The sequence below is a fragment of the Monodelphis domestica genome, chromosome 7, assembly GCF_027887165.1.
Source record: "Monodelphis domestica isolate mMonDom1 chromosome 7, mMonDom1.pri, whole genome shotgun sequence".
In the NCBI taxonomy this organism is placed as follows: domain Eukaryota; kingdom Metazoa; phylum Chordata; class Mammalia; order Didelphimorphia; family Didelphidae; genus Monodelphis; species Monodelphis domestica.
In genome coordinates this window covers 28,787,498-28,810,071 of record NC_077233.1, presented here as the reverse complement: position 1 = coordinate 28,810,071, position 22,574 = coordinate 28,787,498, and the positions used below count along the sequence as shown (strand labels likewise).

General features: G+C 37.7%; 1 long non-coding RNA gene across 1 annotated transcript in view; it reads left to right on the top strand.

Moving 5' to 3' along the window:
- The window catches only part of LOC130455410 (uncharacterized), a 30,808-nt gene extending 9,007 nt beyond the window's left edge, over positions 1 to 21,801 (top strand). The window contains exons 2-3 of the long non-coding RNA XR_008913364.1: positions 2,323 to 2,408; positions 9,554 to 21,801. This is a non-coding gene — a long non-coding RNA (uncharacterized LOC130455410). The remainder of the gene's footprint in view (positions 1 to 2,322; positions 2,409 to 9,553) is intronic.
- Positions 21,802 to 22,574: the final 773 nt, after the last annotated feature.

The following is a 22,574-nucleotide window of genomic DNA, read 5'->3' as shown; positions in this document are numbered from 1 at the left end:
AGAATAGGACCTAGATCATATTTCTTAAAAAGAGACATGTAAGGCCCTTCTTCCCCAGTCAAGTGCTCTAACAAGGGCTGGTATAAACACATTCTCCAGCAACCTTACAAATACAATCTTAAGTCTTTGAACTTTAAATATAAACTTCTACATAAAATCAAAATATCCTCAAACTAAAAATGTCAGAAGAAAGCAGAAAACGGCATGCAAATAGACAGATAAATAAATAAATATATGTATGGATAGATATCTATAAGTGTCTTTATAGTTTTGTTTTAGCTACTGTCCATTAAATCTCTTTATACACACATGATATGGCCTGGTATGGTTGTTGTCCTTTGTACTTGAAGAGGATCAAATTGACATCAAAATATAGTGTGTCTAACTATGGCTGATCAGACCAATATGAGCTGGGAAGGCTTGCCCAAAGGTTTGGCACCAATAGCCTTTATGAACATTTGAGATGGAGATGCCTCTAAATGTGCACATCTCACATTTCTTTTGAGCTACTGTAATTCTGCTTTGCTCATAGGACACAGCATCTTCTTTGATGGGGTATGCCATGCAGAATGGTCCTGTGCCAGTGTCTTCCATGTCTCACAATCAATAACAAAGTTCATACACATTCACATATATGCACATATACACACATCCTTGGCATATATGTCTCTATATCATATATATGTATAAATATTTATATATTTGGCATATGTGTGTATATACAATGCACAAAGGAGATACATGCACATTTATGTCTATATGTCTAAGAATGTGTATACACACATACATATATATATATATCAGATACAATGGGAACTAGTTACAATGATGGGGCAGCTAGGTGGCACAGTAAAGAAAGTGCTGAACCTGTAGTCAGGAAGACCTAAGTTCAAATCTAGTCTAAGATACTTATGAGCTTTATGACCCTGGGCAAGTCACAAGTCACTTAACCCTGTTTGTCTCAGTTTAATCATCTGTAAAATGAGCTGGAGAAGGAAATGGCAAACTATTGCAGTATCTTTACCAAGAAAATCCCAAATGACATTATGAAGAGTCAGACATTGCTGAAATGACTGAACAACAAAGTTTCAATGAAGAAGAAGGCAGCTGGTGGCACAGAAGATAGATGTGCTGGGCTTAGAGTCAGATAGAACTAGGTTCAAATCTAGCCTCTGATACTTCCTAGCTGTGTGACCCTGGGCAAGTCATGTCACCTCAGTTTCCCCACCTTTAAAATGGTACAATATGATATGATATGATATAACATAACATAATAATATAATGTAATTAATATAATACAATACTATACTATACTATACTATACTATACTATACTATACTATACTATACTATACTATACTATACTATACTATACTATACTATACTATACTATAATATCTTACCTGGTAAGATTGCTGTGAGAATTAAATGAGATATTTGTAAAATGCTTAGCACAAGGTCTGGCACATAGTAGACACTATATAAATACTTGTTCCCTACCCCTCTAACCTTCTCTTTTTCCACTGGATAAAACCAGAAGTTACTTGGAGACAAGATCCGAGCAAAAAACCAGTCATAAATGCCTGACTTCCAGTGCCCAATATCCAATGCCCAATGCTTGTTGAGGAAACAAACAAAATGGAATCATGAATCTCTCTCAAAAAGATCAAGTGATCCCTTTGATCACAGAAGTATCAGCAATGCTATTTATGTAGTGGGATAAAACCCATGGAGAGGTATACTGAAAAGAAAGGAAAAAATCTTGCAAAGGGAATGGAGGTGAGAAAATCCAGGAACCAGAGAGGAAAAGCAATGGACTGACTGACTGAATGACTGAATAACTGACTGACTGACTGACTGACTGACTGAATGATTGAATGAATGAATGAAGCATCTAGTAAGCTTACTTTGTGCAAAGCACTATGATTCTCACAATAACCTTGGGAGGTACTATAATTATCCCCATTTTACAGATGAGGAAATTGAGGCAAACAGGTGAAATGACTTGTCCTGGGTCACATAGCCAGCATCTAAAGTCAGATTTGAGCTTAGATCTTTGTGACTCCAGGTCCAGCATTCTATCCAATGTCTGGGGGATGCCAGTTATCCAGGCCAGCCCATGTCTTATTACTTCAAGATGCTTTGATTGCAGTGGCTTAAAAGATTAAGGATGAAAGTTCCCATTGACCTCCACCCTCTCCCTGCCTTTCTCTGCCACTTTGTAAATAAGGGACCCCTCTTCTCCAGCTGTGGGTCAGGGTAAGTCATGTGCATCTGGCTTGCAGCCATATCTTTGCTTTACCTCCTCCTGTTTTTTTTCCAGAACTCCTGCCAGTGCCTGCTCATCCATTCTAACCATTCTGAAAAGAAAGGACAAACTCTATCAAGGCATCAGAGCATCGCCTGATGGTGAGCTCTTTAACCTTCTTGTCAATAACTCGGATAAAGATGTAGTTACCACATTCCTCAACTATATTAACTGAAGTACAAATGAGAGGAAAAATAACAAGGTAATAGAATGGGCTTCTTTACATAAAGAAAGTCACTCTAGCATCTGGAATCCCCAAAGATGCCATTTGCTGCTATAGAGATTTCTCTTGATTATCTTGTTTTTCCTCCTATTAATATAGTCAACTGTGCTGTAAGGGCAAGTTTAAGAAGTCAGGCTAGGAATTCTGGGTTAACTGCTTTCTGAAGAGGGTCTCAAAGGAGAAGCTGTTGACCTTATCAAGATTATTGGCAACCAATGGTACCTTCCTTCCCCATAGATTGATTGCTCTGCTTTTCTGATTATAATAACACAATGACCAAATGAATGCAAGAAAAGATTGCCACACATCAAGCTTAGGTGGCGATAAAAAGATCAGGGAATACATTGAACAACTTTTGAATGAAAGATTATTTGAGATTTCTAACTCAGAAGAGAGAAAGAAAGCCATTTTTAATGGGACTGTTTCAGCTTGGATTTGATATGGAGGCTGGACAGCTTCAGTCAACATTGGAGAACAGCTGTTCAGCAGGATTCAGAAGGTTGCTTATTCCCCCCACCCCTGTATCCCTAAGGAGAGCCAGCTGTGGCCTGTCAAAGGCCCAGCTCAAGTGTAGCAGCTTCCCCCAGCTCCAAAACAGTGGCACAGATACAATTCTTCTTACCCCAGGTTCAAGTGGACTCTGGAAGGACTTTGGGTGATGGACTCGCATCAGTACTGTAAGGATAATTTTAGAGTTGTGACCTAATCTAAATTATTTTTTGTTGCCAGGGAATGTCCCAAATAAAATGCCCAAGTCAGTTTGCAAATTTATGGTGGTTTAATTAGTATAGAGGGAAGGAATTAAGGAGGAGGGAGAGGGAAAAGGTGTAGAATTTCTCCCACCTGGCCTGTGCCAGGGGGAGTTCAAAGTCCTCAGCCACGAGGTCTCTGAAGAAGATTAGAGGCTTTTCTAAGAGGATAGTGTTTGGAAGGTAAAGGAGAAGAGAATCAGCCTAAACTCTGAGAGAGCTCAGTGAAGATGCCACACCTGAAATAGGCTACTTAGCTTCCTCCAGCATGGTATCAAGGAAAACTCACCGCTAAACCCAGACAATAGCAGCTGCCACCCAAAATGCCGAATCGCTCAGCACGTGCCACCGCCACCTCTCCACCGCCAAAGAGTCCAGAGAGAGGAAGTGACACAAAATATGTAGACAGTTTTTACATCACTTTCCTGCTTCTTACATGTACCAATGGTAGCTTAAGCTTGACTTAGGACAGCCCAGGGGTCTGTCAGTTGTTTCTGGTTTGTCATTTTCTAGCACATGTCTGTCATAGGCCATCCTCCCAAATACTTAATCCTTAAGTATGGGTGTAGGCATTCCTGTTTTTGTTAGACTAAGTAGGGTGGAGTAATCTAAAGTTCACAGTACTTTGATAGGTACCCTACAGCAGCCCTGTCCTCATGCAAGGTGACCAGCAGTGATGTGAATCCCACCTCTGATAGCTGAGGGGCAAGGGGAAACCACTCATTTCCTAGTCATGGGAGGAAGGGAGGAAGGGATGGAGGAATAGAGGGAGGAATGTAGCTAGGGACACTATTGAAATGAAAGTTATCTTGAATATACATCAAAATGAGAAAATTAAGTAATATATTTTTTTAAAATCCTAACCTTCCATCTTCAAATAAATATTTTGTATTGGTTCTAAAGAAGAAGAGCAGTAAGGGCCCAACTCCTTAGGCAATGGGATTTAAGAGACTTGCCCAGAGTCATTCAGCTAGCAAGTTTCTGAGGCCAAATTTGAACCCTTAACCTCCCATCTCTAGGTTTGGCTTTCGATCAACTGAGCCACTTAGCTGCCCCCATAAGTTATAATTATTTATTTCTTTTTCCATGTTCATTTCTAGAGAATCCATGCCTATTCTAGTCTAAGAATAATACAGAGCTGTCATTAGAGTTATTTAAATGGAGGATAGACTGATATTTTTCCTACTCTAGAACACCTGACTACAACCAAGTTATCCATCAATATTTGTGTATAGAATTCCCACAAACTCTTATCTTTCATTTCTGTTTATCACTGATTTACTAAGAAATGTGGTGAGCACATCCATTTACTCCCCAGGATCAAGATTTTTCCATCTGCAGAATGAGAGCTAAACAAGAAAAGTGAGGGATTTCAGAGAACTCTGCACAGTACCATGGTATTTTCGATGATGCTTCAGGAGAACCATTGGTCCGTCAATGTAGGCTGACACAAATCAAAACCCCTTTATACCTCTCAATCTCATGCTCTTCTCAGCTGGGTCCTTCCATCAGTTCTCCACAGGGAATCCACACGCTAAGCTAGAGGTCTGCCTCTAGATCAGCTAACATGCTATTGATACGGAGGAGTCTATTCATCACCCTTTAGCAGCATGCTGAGCTCTCACTTTCTGATCATCCATTTCCTGGATGACCAACTTCATTACACTTTGTTATAGCTAACAAATAGCTGTTATGGCTAATAAATATTTATAGCCAAGCTGTTATGGGTAACTTATTTGTGGAGGTTGATAGAAGCTATGTAGATCAGTTTTGTACACCACTGAAACTATTTATTCTATGGGTAGAGGCAGGGACAGGAAACAGGAGGTAGGAAATAGGAGAGAGTAACTCTTAACTCTCATGCTATATCTTAAATTCAAATCCTATACTAAAAAATCTAAACCACCCCCTCAATCTAACTGCTTTCTTGGCAGTCTTCTTACCTGATAAATAGACCTCCTTAAACTTACTCTCAATTATCTTAAATAATATTTATTTATGTAATAATATAATATATATTATATGACATATAATATAATAAAAATAACCTATGCTAATTAATTAAATCTTCTTCAACCTCCTTAACTAAGTATTAGAAATGCAAACTCTCAGTGGTGGAAACTGACAGCTGACACAGACAGTGCAGCAGCTCTCTCAGTAGCAGACTTCTTCTCAGTCTTGTATCACAGATCCAGATCCCCAAACCTACCCTGCTAGTTTCTCTTGACAGTGAGAAAATGGACCCAACCCAGCACCTTCAGACTCCTCTCAGACCAAAGCCAGAGCAAAATGGAGGACCCTTAACTCATGTTTCCCCTGTTTTATGGTTTTCTCTTAAAGTGACAGAGGGAGAGAGCTGTTGCTGTTTCTTAAGGAGGCAACATACAAATTAAAAACCTTCCTCTGACCTAAAACTTCTGCTCCTAATGAGCCAGAGTGAAATTATGAAATTCCTTATAACAACTTCTTACTCAAAAGTTGTTGTTGGCAATACACTGACTCCTACTTTGGCCCTCTTTGTGTCTCTCCATGGCTCACATTCTTATAGCAAGTGTCACCTGAAGAATATTGACTTAAAGAAAATAACAGATTGATTTTTGCCTTGTAGATCAGCTCTGATATTGAAGACACTGTGCAGTTTTCCAAATATGATCTTGCCTGCTCTCTGTTGGTTGTTCAATTGTGTCTGATTTCTCGTGAATCCACGGACCATATCATCCATGAGATTTTTTTTAAACCCTTACCGTCTTATGTGAATTCTTTTTTTAAACCTTACCTTCCATCTTAGAATCAATGCTCTGTATTGGTTCCAAGGAATCATGAGGTGACCCACAGTAAACTTGAGATGGATGTGCCACGGCAATGATCCTCAGACGCTAGCAGAGATCTCTGATTGTCTTGATTTCCCCCCTAAAGCTAATATAAATTCACACCCATTTCTCCTATTTCTGTCCTTTAGGGCCATAAGACTAAGTTGAATCTCCTTCTATGGGATTATTCCCTGTAACCTTTCTTTTCTTTTCTTTTTTTAAACTCTTACCTTCCATCTTACAATACTGTGTATTGGTTCCAAAGCAGAAGGTGGTAAAGGCTAGGTAATGTGGGTCACACAGCTAGGAAGTGTGAGGCCACATTTGAGTCCAAGTCATCCATGTCTCCAGGCCCGAGGCTCTCATGGGGTTTTCTTGGCAAAGATACTGGGGTGCCTTGCCTTTTCCTTCTCTAAGTCTGCTCTCTACCTCTTCAGTTTGAGGCCCAGAAAAATGTCTTAAATGCCTAACCAGGATGCATATATTGCTGAACTAAATGTATCCTGGACAATAGGCAGGCATTATTATTTTTAAAAAGGGCTGTATGTGGATGCTTCTGTGTTCTGTATTTATCCTTGTGCTGTTTAACGTTTTTCTTAGTTACTTAGAAAGAGGAATAGCTGGTCTGCTTTTCAAGTTAAAGGTAGCTCAAAACTGAGAGTGAAAGTTAATCCTGGATAACAGAAGCAGGACCCAAAAATGTGTTGAAAAACTAGAGAATTGTACTGAATGGAAGATAGAAGTGAAGAAAGATAAATGTAAAACCCTACATGGGTTCAAGAAATCAAACTTACAGGTTTGGAGGAGGTATGAGTAGGTGGTTGTCCTTAAAAACTCAGGGCAAAGAGATTAAGTAGATTATGAGGTCAAAATGATTGAGCATGTGATATGGTTAAAAAAAAGCTAATGCCAATTTAGTCAACATTAAAAGCAGAGTAATGTTTAGATGTAAGGTAGTGATAGTTCATCACTAGCTAAATTAAGTCTAAGCCATTATATTCAATTCCAGGCAATTTATTTTAAGAAAAACTTCTATAAACTGGAGAGTATTTAGAGGAAGGCAACCAGGATGACAAAGGCACTTGTGCCAGGAAATGGTGATATTTAGCTTAAGGAAGAGGAGAATTAGGAAGGAAATCACATCTTTAAGAATACAAGGAGGGGGCAGCTGGGTTGCAGAAGGTAAGGGTTAAAAAAAAGAATAAAAGAAATGGGGTAATGAGGGCAGTTAGGTGGCTTAGTAGATTGAGAGCCAGGCCTGGAGACAGGAAGTCCTGGGCTCAAATCTTGCCTCAGACATTTTCTAGCTGTGTAACCCTAGGCAAGTCAGTTAACCCCAACTGCCTAATCTTTGCTACTCTTCTGCCCTGGAACTACTACACAGTATTGATTCTAAGATGGAAGGTAAGAGAAGAAAGAAAGAAAGAAAGAAAGAAAGAAAGAAAGAAAGAAAGAAAGAAAGAAAGAAAGAAAGAAAGAAAGAAAGAAAGAAAGAAAGAAAGAAAGAAAGAAAGAAAGAAAGAAAGAAAGAAAGAAAGAAAGAAGAGAAGAGAGAGAGAGAGAGAGAGAGAGAGAGAGAGAGAGAGAGAGAAAGAAAGAAAGAAAGAAAGAAAGAAAGAAAGAAAGAGAGAGAAAGAGAGAGAGAGAGGAAGGAAGGAAGGAAAAGAAGAAAGAAAGAAGGAACTATCCTACAGAAGGGGATTCAGCTTGGTCTTCTTGGCCCTACAAGATAGAAATAGGAAAAATGGGTGGAAATTATGTTAGCTATAAGGGGGAAAATTGTGACACTCAGAGGCCTCTGCTAGCTTCTGAGGTTTACCTTAGCACATCCTTCTTGATATTGCTGTTGTTCACCTCCTGATTTCTTATATTGACTGTTCCAATGGACTCTATAACTGACTCAAGTCATGAATGAGACCTCTGATGAGACCTTGAAGTATCCCTAACTACTACAATCAATGGAGTGGGAGGGGGACTATGGGAGGAAAAAAGAGAGAAACTTTCTTCCTCCCCACTAAAGGCTATTTATCTCAGGCGATCTTACTGGTCTACCATTGGATTATGAGATTCCAAATGCATTGTCTCTTTTATACAATAAGCCCAGAGGTGCATATGATCCAGCCAGTTACAAGCTGCTTCCTCCATGGCATCATCTGCTTTTGTCCAATGATCACAGCACTTTAATCATCTCTAATCAATTAAGAATCTGTTCAACTCTAGATTGCATGATCTAGTCATATTGTCATGACCTTCTGTAATTTACATCTGTTGGATATGAAGGCTTTCCCCCTCCCTGGACAATATGAATGCCAGACTCAGTATTGGATGAAAGACTGGATTTTGTTCTGTGGAATCAAATGAACTTCAAAAAAAATCAACAAGTCCAGAGAGATTTTGAATTCTATTCACCTTCAGTCAATTGGATAATACTATAGAAGACTAGGTATAAAAATTCAGCTATTCCATTCTCATATTTTCATCAAGGCATATATGCCTGCCTTATCCCTTCTTCTATAAACAAGAATAATAATTGCTAGCATTCATGGAGTGTTTTAAGGTTTATAACCCATTTTATATGTGTTATTCATTTTATCCTCACTACATCCTTTTATCTCCATTTCATAGTGGCCTTTATCTCCATTTCATAGATGAGGAAAATGAGGATGAGAGAAGGTCACTTGTGCAAGGTTGCAAGAATGGCAAGTGTATCAGGTCAGATTTGAACCCAGGTATTCTTGACGCCAAATCCAGTAATATACCTATTGTGCCATCAAATTGCCTCAAAAATTGAGATGTCACAGATTTAGAGCTACAAGGGATTTCAGAAGTATCCTAATCTAACTTATTCTTTTAATGAAGGAGGAAATAAGAGGCTAGTGATGTTAAATGAGAAATGACTTACCCAAGGGCCACTTTAAAGCTGTGTGACCCTGGACAAGTCACTTCACCCTCACTGTCTAGCCTTAGTACTCTTTTGCCTTGGAACCACAGAGTGTTGAATTTAAGACAGAAAGTAAAGGGTTGTTTTTTTTTTTAAAAGACATCCAAAGTATAATACCAGGATTTTAGGAAGGGAAAACATAAAAGGATTAACATTTAAATAAATTGTATTTATTTGAGATTGAGGAGAGGGTTTTGGAGAAGGAAAGTGAAAGAAAGGGTGACCTTATCTTTATATCCTTAATTTCAACTCCTAAATTAATAATTCTAACTACACGAATATCCTAAAGGCAAATCAAACAGGGAAGCCAAATCTTACAATAGAGTCTATGGGAGCTAAAACAGGAATCCAAGGTGAAATGTCCACAAATGATAACTCCTCCAAGTTGAAGATAGCTCCTCAATGCCTGGCCAGCAGATGATTGAAGAATCCTCACCACAGCCAAAGGATCTTCACAGGCTAGTGTCTTGGGAATTGGTCTTCTGAGAGATTCAGCCACACTTCTCTCTCCTTTCGTCTCCAGATCCAGAGAGTCACAGTTTCTCTCTCAAGTGAATCCCAAAGATTCCAACACTCCCAGGATCATAAGATTTCAGTCACATGCTCCTGTCCATTAAACCCTTGCAACTCATAACTACAAAGGTAATGAAGATTGTAGGTGGCAGTCAAAGGTAATTTTTGTCTCTAAATACAGTACTCTTTCCTCTGTAACACATTATTCTGTTAGAGTTATTGTGAATATAAAATGAGATACCAATGTGAAAGAGCTTTTAAAACTTAAAGTGAGAAATAAATTCTACTTATAAAATAACTGGGCTGCTAGGTGGTACAGTGACTAGAGCACCAGGTTTAGATTCAGGAAGATTCATCTTCTTGAGTTCAAATCTGGCCTCAGACATTTCCTAACTGTGTGACCCTGGGCAAGTCACTGAATCTTGTCTGCCTCAGTTTCCTTATCTGTAAAATGAGCTGGAGAAGGAAATAGCAAAACCACTCCATTGTCACTGCCAAGACACAAAATGGGGTCACAAAGAGCCACACTTGAATGAAACAACTGGATAACAGCAGATCATCATTGTCTTCTCCTGAGAAGAATAAGCAATTTGTGTCCTTATCTGGCAGCACTCTTACTGCTCTATGTTAGGACACTGACTCTAAAATGTCTTTTGGAGGATGGTCCAGGGGGTACTAAACAAAACCTCTGCCTTCAGGATGTCACATTCCCTCTAAATTATGGGTTGGAGAATGGACCAACTCAAAGAGCATTTTTAATAGGAAGGAGACAGAGGCGTCCCTGTCCAAGTCACCCTGGCCAAGTTACAATTCTTGTCATCCCACAGATCCTCATCTCCATGCCAAATGCTCTCCATTTCTGTGCTGTGAACTTTAAAATTACTCCACCCTACTTAGATAAAGTTGTAATCTCCTGATTGAACAATGAAAGTACTTAGTTCTCACCTTATAGTGAAGCTAGAACTTTAAGCTAAGTCTATTTTTAGATCTTAATACAAAAAGGTGTTAAGTAACTATAAAGGTTAAATTAATCACAAAAAGGTCAAGTAACTAACAAAAGGTGAACTTAACAAAGAAGTGTTAGGTAACTCTAAAGATATAATCTAATCAAAGAAGATGAGAACTAAAAGTATGGGCAGTCCTGGAGAAAGTCTTTGATGTGAGTGGTAGATTGAAAATTTAGAGGAGGAAACACAAAGTGAAAGGTCTATATATTTGGTATTTTTCATCTCTCCAGGGCTCTTTCCCTCATTGGCCGTGGAGAGTTAGCTGAGAGCAGTGTGCTGAGCTTTTGGCATCTTAGCTACAAGCTATTGTCCATTTTGGTGGTGAGTTTCTGGCTGAGTTTCCTCCTTTACCTTCCAACTTTATCCTTTTAGAAGCCTCTAATCTTCTTCAGAGACATAGAGGTGGGGATTTTAAACTCCCCCTGGCATAGACCAGGCAGGAGAAATTCGATATCCTCTTTCCTCCTTCTCCTTAAATTTCTTCTCTCTATATTAATTAAATTACTATTAAATTTCCAGACTGACTTGGGTATTTTATATGGTGACCAATTAAATCTAGATTTTTAAAGTCACAACCCTAAAATCATCTTTACAGTGCCATGCCCTAAATATTCACAAAGCTTGTGTACACATAGGCATGACTGGAGTGAGATACAGAGAATAGTGAGAAGCCATCCTGCGTGTAAGGCTATTAGAATATCCAATCACTTTTCTTTTCTCAGGGACATATAGTTTTCCAACTTTTAACAGAAAATTACACTGCAGAATCTGCTCGTGGCAAGGGATTATGTGAAATTTGCAGAGCTATCAACAGCTAAATCTCATTCTTAGGTTGATCTATTCCCTTGTTCTCTCAGTGTCTGTTACCTCTGAATTGCCAAAAGCTCTGTCCAAAAAAGGAATTCCTCTCTGGAAGATGCAGCTGCACCATATGGAGGGCAAGTGAGCAACTGGTTCTGCTTTGGTCAAGCAAGCAGATTTGACTCATAATGATCAGTAGAACACTATTTGTACATCATAATAGGCTTGTGCCTCTCAGAAAGTTTAGCTATTAAGAATTTAGTGTAACTCATAGAAGTAGTTCAAAAGTCAAATAGAGACTTTTAGTAAATAATTATAAAGGGAAAGAAATAAAGGAAAGAAAGGGGAAGGGAAGGGAAGTAATTAGAGTGGGGAGGAAGGAAGACAGAAAGGGAAGAAGGAAAGGAAGGAGGGAAGAAGGAATGAAGAAAGGGAATAAGTGAGAGAGGAAAAAAGATGAAAAAGTATAAAGAAACTAGAAAAGTTTATTGACTAATCCTTCCAAAATATCCTAAAATGTCAATTCTCCACAATTTCCTTCTCCTTATATGATTTTATTTTCATTTTGAAATTTTATTTTTTAAGGAACAAAATCCATTTTCTTTACCATTCAACCCCGTGTCTCATTAAAACAGAAAGAAAAAACAAGAAAAACAAATTCTTGTATTGACCATGTCCCGAAAATATGTATATTAATCTCTAACTTGAGTCTATCCCCTCTGCCAGAAAGTGGATAGCATGTTTCAATGTCAGAACTCTAAAATCATAGTTGAGCACATTCTATGATTATTGGGTTACAAATTTTGAGATGGAGAGGACTTCAGAGGACACCTAATCCTACCTTCACATTTTATAAATGAGGAAACTGAGAAATAGATATAGTACTGTTTGGCAATCAGGTTGATCTAAATTCAATCCTTCCATAGACATACAACCACTATAAATCTCTGGGGCAGATGATTTAATTTCTCTCAGCCTCAGTTTCCACATCTGTGTCAAACAGTCATAACAACAATAACACCTATATCATAGCATTTTGTGATGTCCAAATGAGAAAGTATAAGTAAAATTGGGGTCACAAAGAGTTGAACATGACTGAAAATGACTGAACAACCACTGCATGAATTCTGTTGAACTCGGTTTCCTTCCATTTGGGTTGACTTTGCTGATCTGTTGCCTAAGCCTAAGGGAAGTCAACTGCTGCTTACTTATGGGCTGACTTTCATACTATGCTATCAGGAGGTTCTATCAATGAGTAGAGCCTTAGTCCTCTGAACAAATTGTCTTGAGGGTGGTTTTAATCTTTTTGTAATTAAAAAACAAAATAAAACAAAAACTCTGCATGGCAGCTTATTATTTCTATTGTAAAAGTCAAGTGATGCTAGACTGAAGGACCTCACCTGTCTGCCAAAGAAGTTTAAATTTCATTTAGTGAGCAATAATGAGAAACCTTGGTTAGACTATTGGGATGAACAATGTGATTAAAATGCTAAAGAAAGACTCAATGTCCCCCTTTCTTCCTCCCTAATGCTCATAATGTCCATTCTCTTTTTTACTTTTTAACGACATTTTCCTGCATTTCTGGGAGAAACCAACAGTATCTTGGGAATGGCCAGTTCAAGCTTGATAAGCATATTGGGTTTTATTAGAACTGCAGAGAATACAGCCCTATTTCAAATTTTCAGTGGTTCTTTCATGGTAGTCTGCTAGGCAACCCATATTCAGAAAACACGGGATGAAATAGTTCTCCCTGGCAGCTTATTGATCCTCCGTATGCAATGCTAAATATAGATGGGGCCAAAGTACAGAAGCAAGCTCTGGGTAGCCCCTTACTTGCTAGCTGTCATTGATTGGAATGATGAGTTCTTTCTGCATGTTATTTTGTTCCCACCAAATCCTTATCCTTTGTGTAGGGAAAACTGCCAGTGAACACAAGAACATATTGATTCAAATCACATAGCTATGAAAGTGCCTGGGGATCAGGTGTTAAAAGGAAGCACATTCCCTTTCCTTTCTTGCCTCCATAGGCATTAGGTACATGACCTATATATGATTTGGTTTATCATATTGCATAGAAGCTATTTTTCTTGGAGACATGACTTACATACCTGTTTCAGCCTGTCAGACCAAATGCATAAAAGCTTAGGCTCGAGCACTATTACTAACCATATCTGAAATAGGTTTGAATCCCTACTTATCTCAGAGAGAGTCAGACAATCGCATGCTATTAAAAATAGATTTAGAAAAAGCTCGTTGTTTTTTACTCATATGTTGCTGCAGCCTTTCTTTGTGTCAGAAGGGAGTAATCATTTGTGTAATGCTTTCTGTGCTAAATGCTTTACAAATATTATTTTGTTTGATATGAGACTGAACTTAATGGAGGCTAAACCAATTGGTCTCACAGGTTACCTCTTGCCCTTTTCATTGCTCTATATCTTCTCCTTTCTAGAAAACTCTTGTTCAGAATTCATTAAAAATCAGCTTATCTCTACCTGGAGACAAAACCCATTAATTATCAAATGAACAAGATTTTTAAAAGAACCAGAAATTTCTGAGGATAAGCTATATTGCTGCTCCAGGCAATGGCGGAGGAAAGGAGGGATAGAAGTAGAGAATGGATTCATCTACCAGGTTCTGCAATATTGGGAAGTTCTCTTGACCTCTATCACTCCTTAAGTGAACCAGTGAGGCAGAGGATCTTCTACCTATTCATGATTAGATACACAATCTTGGGAAATAGAGTGTTTTCTTCCACGGGAGCTTTTCCAGGTATCAAGGATCACATAGAACAAATTCCTTCCTGTTTGTGGAAGGGTTTAATAAAATGACTACTAAGAATATGTGTGAGTGTTTAAGATTAATTTCTACACTCTTAGAGAGGGACCAGAGGAATAGTCTTGTAACTGGGACCCTTGAATCCCTACTTTGCAGATGACTTGCTACATGGTCTTGGGCAGGTCATTAAACATCTATGAGACTCAGTTTCCTTATTTGTAAAGGATGGCAATGAAAATTTCCCTGACCAGTTGAAGAATTGTCATGATGAAAGTGCTTTGTAATTGCTAACATCCTGCACAAATAAATAGCCCCAAAAGATCTGTGATCTCACTGAGAAAAGATGGAAAAGGGCATTTGTGAAACACCAACTACATGCCAAGAAATATGCTAAGTGTTCTTCATAGCAACTCGGGGAGGTAGGTATTATTATTATCCTCATTGTATACCTGAGCAAAATGAGGCAAATAGAGATGTAATGAGTTGCTACAGGTCACACAACTGGTAAGTTTCTAAGGATGAATTTGAACTCAGTTTTCCCAATCCCCAGCCCAGAAATGTGTATTGACATGGCTTCTAATGAAGCAAATCCCTCCATGCCTTCCTTTCCTATATAATACTCCTCCATGGACTCTATAACTTTTAAGTAGAGAGGCTATCCGACATGTTGAGAGTCTTTCCCCCCTTTTTTGTTGGCATCACAAAGATACCAATAGAAGACATGGGTTGCCTAATGGTTATTCATCATTCTTCCCACATAGCCAGAAGAAGAGATGATCTCTCCAATCACGTGTAACCTCTAAAACATGGTTTTCCAAGATTGTGAATTGCCAAACTGTAAAGATAAAGGGTCTTGATTTTAAATCTAAAATTAAGTGGTCACCATGGGAAAATTCCCAAATATGAAAATACCCAAATCAGCTAGGTTTTATGGAGATTTTAATTAATATAAATGAAGGAACTAAGGGGAAAGAGAGAGAGAGAGAGAGAGAGAGAGAGAGAGAGAGAGAGAGAGAGAGAGAGAGAGAGAGTAGCCAAGCAGTAGGAAAGGGCCTAGGCCAAAATGGCCTAGGCCTGAGCCTAAGGTTGAGCGAGTCAGTCTTCATCACTCACCACAAGATCGTCTCAAGCAAGCTCCAATCCTCCACTGAACTCCTGAACACCTGGACTGAGTTCAGAGTCCCAACTGAATTCAATTGACCTCCTTTTAAAGAGATTTTTCTCTTATGTCACCTCCCCTAAATTTTCACATCTACCAATCATAGTAGACACTTTTCCCAGGACTGCTCATTCTTAGTTCTCATCTTCTTTGGTTCTCATCTTCTCTGGTTAGATTAAAACTTCACACCTCTCTTGCTAAGCTTGCCTTTTGTAAGTTGCTTGACCTTTTAGTGATTAATTTAACCTTTATAGGTACTAAGCCCCTTTTTGTATTAGATCTAAAAATAGACCAAGCATAAGGTTTTAGCTTCACTATAAGTATGAGTTAGGGACTTTCATTGTTCCATCAGGAGTTCACAACTTTATCTTCCCCTAAGGCACTGTCTGAGTAGGGTGGAGTAATTTTAAAAGTTCACAATATATTCCTGATCAAGTACCTCCATCGTTACAATAGGGGAATTTGCTCAACCAAATCTTCTAAGGTACGGTCTGAGCAGTTTTAAGATTCACACATGTGCCCAATAGACCTGTGAAATACCTTGTAGTAATCAGAAGCAACTCTGTGCCCATTAGAACAATGGTGAGCCATTTTTCATGTATAGCAAAAGCCTTAGAGCACAAACATAAGACCTTGGGCAGAAGATCTGACCCTTTTAATTTCAGGGTGAAATTCACTGTAGGAGGCAAAGCCTAAGACCCTCAGCAAAGCTGAGGACCATAGAACAGCTGATGCTGGTCGCATAACTCACCCCTCACCCTCAGCCATCCTCCTCACCCTACAAAATCACTGATATATGCATTTCCTTGGGAATCTAAATTAGACTATTACATGTCGATTTATAATCTTATAGAATCCATTGTATATCCTAGAGGAGGTAAACAAGAATACATGGTATCACTTTACCAATCATTTACTTTCATTGTGTATGTGAAAGCTTGTGCAAAGACCCCAGCTTGTTTTGCCCTCTCTACAAAATAGTAGCTATTCCCAATAAACCTCTCCCCTGCAGCTATCAGCCTCAGTGATCCTCCAGATCCCATTTGTCTTTCATCATCCTTCTCACAGCCTTCCAAGACCCCTGACTCATTTGTTGAGCAGGTTGCAACACTTTGACATTCCCTTAGCTTGTCTGAATCTCAGTTTCCTCATCTGCAAAATGAAGGGTTTGGAGTAGATGATATATTCAGTCTCTTTTCACCCTGTATCTATATGAACATATTTATTATAGTGTCATTCTCAGTCACCGAGAGACTACCACTATACTATACTATATTATATATTATACACTGACTTAAATATCATCTCTGTGTATTTTATGTATATAGATATAACTATGCTCTATCGATCATTCATTTTTTTATGTCATGGGTGCTATGGAGTCATACGAAAAACAAAACAAAATAGAACAATTCTGAGCAGTAGGCTATGAGAGCATCAAGAAGCAATAGCAAGAAGAGACTAAATGTCAGATGAGACTGTGTCCCTAGAAAAACTACAGAACATGCAAAATTAGTGAGAGAAAAATCATGAGATATCAATAGATGTGTAGTGTCAGATACATGATTTTCCCTTCCATGCCTGTGTCCTGGCCATGCATGTATCTCTCCAAATTTGTTCCCTACATATGCCCACTGTTCCTACTGATTGTGTGTGTATTTGGGGGGGGGGGTAAGTAAGATCAGAATTATTAGGGAAATCATCCATTGTTTCTTTTCTTTCAATGCTATTTCTATTTCTTTAAATGCTTTTAATTTGGACTAAAATGGCTACTTAGTAAACTTTAACACATTGATGGGGGCTCATCAATTATAGTTTGGAATAGAAAAGCTGTGGAGTATCCTCAATCTTGGGCAGCTTTTTTCAAAGTCACCTAAAGGTGACTTGGAACACATTTGTGGGGGTTGCCCTTCAAAGTACCATTTGGGTGCTATTTCCTTTTTTCCATTTGAATTAATTTATTTAGTTAATTTAGAACATTATTCCTTGGTTACAATAATCACATTATTTCCCTCCCTCTCCTCCACCCACCCTTCCTGCAACCCAACCGATGCACAATTTCATTGGGTATTTCTTGCGTCCTTGATCAGAACCTATTTCCATGTTGTTGATGTTTGCACTAGGATCTTCATTCAGAGTCTATATCCCCAACCATATCCCTTCGACCCATGTATTCAAGCAGTTGTTTTTCTTCTTTTTTTTACTCCCACGGTGTTTCCTCTGAATGTGGATAGTGGTTTTTCTCATAGATTCCTCCAAGTTGTTCAGGGTCACTGCATTCATTGCCACTAATGGAGAAGTCCATTACATTCGATTGTACCACAGTTTATCAGTCTCTATGTGCAATGTTTTCCTGATTCTGCTCCTCTCACTCTGCATCACTTCCTGGAGGTCGTTCCAGTCTCCATGGAATTCCTTCACTTTATTATTCCTTTGAACACAATAGTATTCCATCACCAACAGATACCACAATTTGTTCAGCCATTCCCAAATTGAAGGACATCCCCTCATTTTCCAATTTTTTGCCACCACAAAGAGCACAGCTATGAATATTTTTGTACAAGGTCTTTTTCCTTATTGTCTCTGGGGTACAAACCCAGCAGTGTTATGGATGGATCAAAGGGCAAACAGCCTTTTAGTGCCCTTTGGGCAAAGTTCCAAATTACCTTCCAGAATGGTTGGATCAATTCACAACTCCACCAGCAATGAATTAATGTCCCCACTTTGCCACATCCCCTCCAGCATTCATTACTTTGCATAGCTGTCATGTTAGCCAATCTGCTAGGTGTGAGGTGATACCTCAGAGTTGTTTTGATTTGCATTTCTCTGATTATAAGAGATTGAGAACACTTTTTCATGTGCTTATTAATAGTTTTGATTTCTTTAACTTAAAATTGCCTATTCATGTCCCTTACCCATTTATCAATTGGAGAATGGCTTGATTTTTTGTACAATTTGTTTAGCTCTTTATAAATTTGAGTAATTAGACCTTTGTCAGAGATTTTTGTAATTAAGATTGTTTCCCAATTTGTTGCTTCTCTTCTAATTTTGGATGCATTAGTTTTGTTTGTACAAACCCATTTTAATTTGATGTAATAAAAATCATTGATTTTATATTATGTGATTTTTTTCTAGCTCTTGCTTGGTTTTAAAGTCTTTCCTTTCCCAAAGATCTGACAAGTATACTATTCTGTGTTCGCCTAATTTGCTTATAGTTTCCTTCTTTATATTCAGATCATTCACCCATTCTGAGCTTATTTTGGTGTAGGGTGTGAGATACTGATCCAAATCTAATCTCTCCCATACTGGCTTCTAATTTTCCCAGCAGTTTTTATCAAATAGTGGGTTTTGGTCCCCAAAACTGGGATCTTTGGGCTTATCATAGACTAGTCGTCTTGCCGAGGTCATTTACCCCAAGTCTATTGCACTGATTCTCCTTTCTGTCTCTTAGCCAGTACCAAATTGTTTTGATGACCACTGCTTTATAATATAGTTTGAGATCTGGGACTGCAAGTCCTCCGTCCTTTGCTTTTTTTTTTCATGATTTCCCTGGATATCCTTGATCTTTTGTTCTTCCAAATGAACTTTGTTATGTTTTTTTTTCTAATTCAGTAATAAAGTTTTTTTGGTAGTTCAATGGGTATGGCACTAAATAAGTAAATTAATTTGGGTTGGATTGTCATTTTTATTATGTTAGCTCATCCTACCCATGAGCAATCAATGTTTTTCCAATTGTTTAGATCTAGTTTTAATTGTGTGGAGAGTGTTTTGTAGTTGTATTCATATAGTTCCTGTGTTTGTCTCAGCAGATAGATTCCTAAGTATTTTATATTGTCTAGGGTGATTTTAAATGGAATTTCTCTTTCTAATTCTTGCTGCTGAAATGGTTTAGAGATATATAGAAATGCTGATGACTTATGCAGGTTTATTTTGTATCCTGAAACTTTGCTAAAGATGTTGATTATTTCGACAAGCTTTTTGGTTGATTCTCTAGGATTCTTTAAGTAGAGCATCATATCATTGGCAAAGAGTGATAGCTTGGTCTCCTCATTGCCAATTTTAATACCTTCAATTTTTTTTTCTTCTCTAATTGCTACTGCTAGTGTTTCTACTACAATGTTAAATAATAGAAGTGATAATGGGTATCCTTGTTTCACTCCTGATCTTATTGGGAAGGCTTCTAGTTTATTCCCATTGCAGATGATGTTTGCTGATGGTTTTAGATATTTACTGTTTATTATTTTTAGGAAAGGCCCTTCTATTCCTATACTTTCTAGTATTTTCAACAGGAATTGTTGTATTATCAAAGGGCTTTTCTGCATCTATTGAGATAATCATGTGATTTTTGTCAGTTTGCTTGTTAATATGGTCAATTATGTGGATGGTTTTCCTAATATTGAACCATCCTTGCATTCCTGGTATGAATCCTACATGGTCATAGTGAATAATCCTTGTGATGACTTGCTGGAGTGTTTTTGTTAGTATCCTATTTAAGATTTTTGTATCTATATTCATTAAGGAGATTGTTCTATAGTTTTCTTTCTCTGTTATTGACCTTCCTGGCTTTGGAATAAGTACCATATTTGTGTCATAGAATGAATTTGGTAGAACTCCTTTATTTATTCTGCCAAATAGTTTGTATAATATTGGGATTAATTGTTCTTTGCATGTTTGCTAGAATTCATTTGTGAATCGATCTGGACCTGGGGATTTTTTCTTAGGGAGTTATTTGATGGTGTGTTCAATTTCTTTTTCTGATATGGGGTTGTTTAGGTAATCTATTTCTTCCTCTGTTAGTTTAGGCAATTTATATTTTTGTAAGTATTCATCCATATCACCTAGATTGTCATATTTGTTGTCATATAATTGGGCAAAATAGTTTTTAATGTTTGCCTTCATTTCCTCTTCATTAGAGATGAGGTCTCCCTTTTCATCTTGGATACTGTCAATTTGGTTTTCTTCTTTCCTTTTTTTAATTAGACTGACTAGTACTTTGTCTATTTTATTTGTTTTTTCAAAGTACCAGCTTCTAGCCTTATTTATTAAATCAATAGTTCTTTGACTTTCAATTTCCTTAATTTCTCCTTTGATTTTTAGGATCTCTAATTTAGTCTTCATCTGAGTATTTTTAATTTGTTCACTTTCTAGTTTTTTAATTTGCATGCCCAATTCATTGACCTCTGCCCTCCCTAATTTGTTAATATATGAACTCAAGGATATAAATTTCCCCCTGAGTACTGCTTTGGCTGCATCCCATAGGTTTTGAAAGGATGTCTCATCATTGTCATTTTCTTCAATGAAATTATTAATTGTTTCTTAATGTGTTCTTTAACCGGTTTTGGAGAATCATATTGTTTAATTTCCAATTAATTTTTGATTTACCTCTCCATGTACCCTTACTAATTATTATTTTCATTGCGTTGTGACCTGAGAAGGTTGCATTTATTATTTCTGCTCTTTTGCACTTGTTTGCAATATTTTTATGCCTTAATACATGGTCAATTTTTTTGAATGTACCATGTGCTGCTGAAAAAAAGGTGTATTCCTTTTTATCCCTATTTATTTTCCTCCACATATCTACTAACTCAAATTTTTCTAAGATTTCATTCACTTCTCTTACCTCATTCTTCTTTATTTTTTGGTTTGATTTATCTAATTCGAATAGAAAAAGGTTCAGGTCTCCCACTAGTATAGTTTTTCTATCTATTTCGTCCTTGAGCTCCTCTAGTTTCTCCTTTAGAAATTTGGATGCTATGCCATTTGATGAATACATGTTGAGTACTGATATTTCCTCATTGTCTATACTGCCTTTTATCAGGATGTAATTACCTTCCCTGTCTCTTTTAACTAGATTTAGTTTTTCCTTTGGCTTTGTCAGATATCATGATTGCAACTCCTGCCTTCTTTTTGTCAGTTGATGCCCAATAGATTTGGCTCCATCCTCTTACTTTTACCCTATGCATATCTACCTTCCTCATGTGTATTTCTTGTAGATAGTATATGATAGGGTTTTGGATTCTAATGCACTTTGCTATTGCTTGTGTTTTATGGGTGAGTTCATTCCATTCACATTCAGAGTTATGACGACCAGCTATATATTTCCCAGAATTTTGATTTCTACTCCTAGTCCTGCCTTTTCTTCTTTCACTGTTTCCTTCTACCTTAATGCTTGTTTTTAATCAGTCACCCTAGTTCCCACCTTTATTTTACTTCCCTTTCTTCCTCCCACCCTTCTTATTCCCCCTCCCCTTATTTTCTTTTCAGTCTTTTTAAAACTACTCCCCACCCTCTCCCTCCCTTATACTGCTTCCCTCACCACCAGTCCATTTGTTACGCTTCTATTCCCCTATAGGGTGCAAATTTATTCTCTGCCCCAATGGATTGGATTGTTCTTCCCTCTTTGGGTCAATTTCAATTCACATAACAGTTGAGTATTTCCTATCTCCAACCTCTTTACCCTTCCAGTGTATTGATGTTCTCCCCCCTCCCACCATGAGCTTCTTTGTGACATATAAATTTACCCCCTTTTTGTTTCTTTTCCCATTTCTTTTAGTATTAACCCCTTTTTATCTCTAGTTATATATATATATACACACACACATGTATTTATATTTATGCATACATATATCTATATACCTATTTATGTCTTGTCATTTCATCCTCTATAGTTTGTCACTGTTCCCTCTTAGTTCAATTCTTCTAGCTGCCCAGGTGATAATAACAGTTTTTAAGAGTTACCAATAACCTCTTTTCTTATAGAGATACATAACATTTTAACTTATTGAGTCTCTTAAAAAAAGTTTGTTTTGTTTTGTTTTTCCCCCTCTTTTTAAATTACCTTTTGATGATTCTCTTGAGTTCTGTGCTTGGGCATCAAATTTTCTGTTCAGGTCAGGTCTTTTCTTTACAAATTCTTGGAATTCTTCTATTTTGTTGAATGACCATACTTTCCCCTGCAAGAATATAGTCAGTTTTGCTGGGTGGTTGATTCTTGGTTATAGACCTAGTTCCTTTGCTTTCCGGAACATCATATTCCATGCCTTTCGGTCCTTCAGTGTGAATGCAGCCAGATCCTGTGTTATCCTTACTGTGGTTCCATCGTATCTGAATGATTTCTTCTTGGCAGTTTGTAATATCTTTTCTTTGGTCTGATAGTTCTTGAATTTGGCTATAACATTCCTGGGTATTGTCAGTTGGGGATTAAGTACAGGAGGTGATCTGTGGATTCTTTCAATCTCCACTTTTCCTCTTGTTCTAGAATATTGGGGCAGTTTTCTTGGATAATTTCC